Source organism: Schistocerca nitens, chromosome 10 (assembly GCF_023898315.1).
Source record: "Schistocerca nitens isolate TAMUIC-IGC-003100 chromosome 10, iqSchNite1.1, whole genome shotgun sequence".
Lineage (NCBI taxonomy): Eukaryota > Metazoa > Arthropoda > Insecta > Orthoptera > Acrididae > Schistocerca > Schistocerca nitens.
Window position 1 is genome coordinate 45,301,858 of NC_064623.1, and position 5,126 is coordinate 45,306,983.

Consider the following 5,126-nt stretch of genomic DNA (forward strand, 5'->3'; position numbering starts at 1 on the left):
CCGTAGTCTGCGTTACCTCCTTCGCCTTTATAATCGAATTTGGACCGACAGTACCTTTCCCAGACGGTGGCGGGAAGCTATTGTCGTTCCCGTTCCGAAACCTGGGAAGGACAAACAACTCCCCTCTAGCTATCGCCCCATATCTCTCACGAGTAGTGTCTGTAAGGTTTTGGAGCGTATGGTGAAATACCGTTTAGCTTGGTGGCTGGAATACCGCAGTCTTTTAACACCAGCCCAATGCGGATTCCGAAAGCATCGTTCTGCAGTTGACCATCTTGTTGCTCTCTCCACTTATATCATGAACAATTTTCTCCGGAAACGCCAAACGGTAGCAATATTTTTTGATCTGGAGAGAGCATACGATACCTGTTGGAGGACAGGCATCCTCCGCACACTGTTCTCTTGGGGCTTTCGAGGCCGGCTGCCCCTTTTTCTTCGCGAATTTATGGCAGAGCGCACATTTAGGGTGCGGGTGAACACTACTCTCTCCCGTACTTTCTCCCAAGAAAACGGGCTACCCCAGGGCTCCGTGCTGGGTGTTGTACTGTTTGCCATTGCCATAAATCCAATTATGGATTGTCTCCTTCCTGATGTCTCGGGCTCCCTCTTTGTGGACGATTTTGCGATCTACTACAGCTCTCAACGGACCAGCCTTCTTGAACGTCTTCAAGGATGTCTCGATCGCCTCCACTCTTGGAGCATCGAAACAGGCTTCCGTTTCTCACCCAGTAAGACCGTTTGTGTTAATTTTTGGCGACGTAAGGAGTTTCTTCCACCCTCCTTAAATCTAGGTCCTGTCAACCTTCCGTTTTCAGACATCGCTAAATTCTTGGGTCTTATGTTTGACAGAAAACTGTGCTGGTCCTCCCACGTTTCCTATCTTTCGGCTCGCTGTCTGCGATCCCTTAACACCCTCCGTGTCCTGAATGGTACCTCCTGGGGAGCGGACCGAGTGGTCCTTCTCCGCCTCTATCGCGCCTTAGGGCGCTCGAAATTGGATTATGGAAGCATAGTCTACTCCTCTGCTCGGCCGTCTATTCTTCGGCGTCTCGACTCTATCCGCCACTGTGGATTACGTTTAGTGTCTGGAGCTTTTTACACTAGCCCTGTGGAAAGCCTTTATGCTGAGACTGCTGAACCTCCGCTGTCCAATCGGCGAGCAGTCCTTCTGAGTCGTTATGCTAGCCATCTGTCTTCCATGCCTGCTAATCCAGCCCATGACCGTTTTTTTTTTTTTTTGTTTCGACGCCTCCTTTGATGTAGGGTATGCAGGCCGCCCCTCCTCCCTACTACCCCCGGGAGTCCGCTTCCGTCAACTGCTCCATTCTCTTTCCTTCCGCTTTCCTAAAACCTTCTTGACAACTTGGGGTACAGCACCGCCTTGGCTCCGTCCCCGGATCTGCCTGCTCCGTGACCTTTGTCGATTTCCCAAGGATGGTACCCCTACACTTGTTTATCGTCGGGCATTTGCTGCTCTATGTGCACAAATGACGGACGCCACATTTATTTACACCGACGGCTCGAAAACATCGTTAGGTGTAGGGAGTGCCTATATTGTTGGCGACACCCCAAATCACTTTCGGCTACCCGACCAGTGTTCGGTTTATACTGCGGAGCTTTACGCTGTTCTCCAGGCTGTCCACTACATCCGCCGCCATCAGCGGATACAGTACGTAATCTGCTCAGATTCTCTCAGCTCTCTCCTTAGTCTCCAAGCTCTTTACCCTGTGCACCCTCTGGTCCACCGGATTCAGGACTGTCTGCGCTTGCTCCACCTGGGGGGCGTCTCGGTGGCGTTCCTCTGGCTCCCGGGACACGCTGGTATCTGTGGGAATGAGGCGGCCGATATAGCGGCCAAGTCTGCAGTCTCTCTTCCTCGGCCAGCTATTCAGTCGATTCCCTTCACCGATCTACGGAGCGTTTTATGTCGCAACGTTGCTCATTGATGACACGCGCATTGGTCAACACTTCCCCATAATAAATTGCGGGAAGTGAAAGCCCTTCCTTGCGCTTGGACCTCTTCCTCCCGAACGCGTCGTCGGGAGGAGGTAATTTTAGCTAGACTCCGGATTGGGCACTGTCTTTTTAGCCATCGACATCTTTTAAGCGGCGATCCTCCCCCACTCTGTCCCCACTGCTCTCAGCTGTGGACGGTAAGACACCTTTTAATTGAATGCCCCTATTTTAATCCGTTACGCTCCCGTCTACAGCTATCGCCTGATCTCTCGTCGATTTTAGCAGATGACACGCGCTCAGCCGACCGCGTTCTCCAGTTTATTAGTGACCGTGAAATGACGTCAGTCATTTGAAGCCTTTTTTGGGGACAACCAACCCATTTCTGTAGTGGATTTTTAAGCATTCCTTCTGCTTTTAGTTTCTCCAATTTTATGACTTTGTTCCCATTGCTGCTGGTTTTCAATTTCGGTTTTTTACTGTTTCCTAAGTCACGGGCTGGGCGCTAATGACCATAGAAGTTTGGCGCCCTAAAACCACAAAAAATCTTGGGTGACTTAAATGCCCATAATCTTCTGTGGGGGTGGAACGACGATCACTGGCTGTGGTAAAGAACTCGAAAGCTTAATGGCGCAGTTGACTTTAGCCTTTTAAATATTGGTATCCCCACACACTTCAGTGTGGTGTGCAGACCTTTCTCGGTCATTGATCTTCCAGTCTGTAGTCCTTATCTTCTCTCATATATTCACTAAAGAGGCCATGACTTATGTGTTAGTGACCACTTTCCTATCATATCCTTTCCTCAGCATCAGTCCCTGGATCGGAAATAGAGGTTATCAGGTATCATAGGTGGGCTCTCAAACATCACAAGCAGGATCCATCGATGGGACACCTCACTGCCTTTAAGCACCAGTATGTGTGGGCCTGCCAGCTACAAAAATGGAAGCCAGAATTCTGGGAATGTTAAGTTTCAAGCACTGGAGCATGTTCCTCTGTCAAAGGTTTGGGCTAAGATGGTCTCCACAGATAAGAAAACTGCAGGTGTGCCTGGTATTACATTGAGTGGCACTATCTACACTGACAAAGTGCCATCGCCAAAAATTTTGCTCTGTGTTATGCTTGAGGCTTTGTGTCTGAGAATTATCAGCCTACCTTTTGTGTTCTTAAACAATGGGTGAAGTGACAGCTGTACTTCCACTAAACACTACCTGGAGCCACAAAATGCTGCACCCAGCGATTGGGAATTTGTCGTTCCTAGCTCACTGCCCTGATACAGTCAAAGGACTACACACACAGTTCATGAATGTGGGGTAATTTAGGTATAACCTGAAGGTTAGTGAACAATGGCCTCAGTTTTCCTTCCCAGATCATGCCACGTGTATATATTAAGAAAGACACCCACATATGAGTAAGGATGGTCTTGAGGTGAGATGCAGGAAAATGGGGAATATCTGTGTATGCTAGTACTGCTAAAAAATTAAACATTCCATCTGAAACACTAAGACGATCTTCGCTAGGCCTAGTGACGTCAGTGATGACACTGAAGACAAAGAATGATGCCTTGCCTGTACTGCAAGAAGCAACTCAAATTTTCTAAAGCAGTTCTGATGTAATTCTAATATATATCTGTGACGTAAATTGGCGGCTAAGGAATAATATCCTGGAAATTCAGTCTTAGATTGATAATCAGTTTCATCCCTTTGATTTGTAAACATATTTAGGCATGCTTGGTTAGAGAGTGGATAAATCACAGAAAAACCATAAAAATGTGAATCTATTGTTAATTATACCTTTATACATTGATACATGCTGTAAAATGTGCAATAATATTGTAATAGTCAGATGTGTGTGGTGCACAATGTCCATGTGTATGCAGCACTTCTTTGCAATTGATAACGACCTTCATTATTGCACTGGCTATCAAAGATAACGCAACACAGCCTAAATACTGTAAAATAAAGTAGATGTCAAAATATCCAAAACGAAACAAATGAAACAGACTACGAAAAAATAAACGCCAATAGTCTCTCGCCACGTCCACATTGGTTCTTCCCGTACTCGACCGAGAGACCTTGTTGTTTCAATTGAATCCTTCAGGAGCCTGTCTTCTATGATCGCACAGTGAAATTGCAAACAATAATTTCGCAGAGTGTGACATGCGTCATACGGCGCACAGAGCGCGCGTATAGCGGTATACAACTTACTCCTACTACTACTCCTACTACTACTACGACTACGACTACTTCGGGATATAACTTTATCATATATGGTTGAACTTGCTGTTAAATATGCTATCAGATTGACTACACAAACTTTTTACCGTTTCAAAAATTGACGTTAGGGGAGGACTTCGAAATACATGAATGTTTATACTGATTGCAGAGCTGTAAAATAAAATAGCAGCCACGTAAATTATGTTCCAACATTTTAGTTATATCTCCTAATGTTTCAAGGATATTTGCCTCAGAAAGATAACCGCATTTTCTTTGAGAGGTTTTTCCCTACAACAGCTATATGGGCACATAGAAAAATGTCCTATTTTGACCTAAACTAATACATATTTGGAGTGGGAATCGGCGAGTGGCACTTAACAAGTGTTACTTGTGAAACTGTGTATCACCTATGGATTGCATACAAGAAAAGTAGTGGCTATAGCGAAGTTTGGTACTTTTCGGAAACAGGCTCCACCTTTCATAATAAATATGGAATGTGCAAATAAGTTCCTACTTGCATTAATCAAACCTCAGACAATATTAGTCACCTGCCAGCGATTCATTAATTCAGCTGCTAGCTCTTCTCGTAATATTTTGTAAACGTTCTGTGTTAGCCAGTACTTTGGAAACCTCGAACCAACATATTTCATAGATATGCGTCATACTGATGGACGAAATTAATATCCGGAAGAGTGTGTGTGTGTGTGTGTGTGTGTGTGTGTGTGTGTGTGTGTGTGTGTGTGTGTGTGTGTGTGTGTGTGTGTGTAACATTTCGTCGAGTCTGCAGTGTTAAAGTACCTCCAGTTGAATTATTTCTGGAGGATGCTCCAGATATGAATGTTGGCCTACAGAATGTCCTCTGTTTCAGGTCGTTTAATCGCCATCCAGGTGCTAATATTCGCAGTGTTGTTTTGTGCATCGAATGTACTGCTTATCTTCGCTGCCGTAAGGGTAAGCATC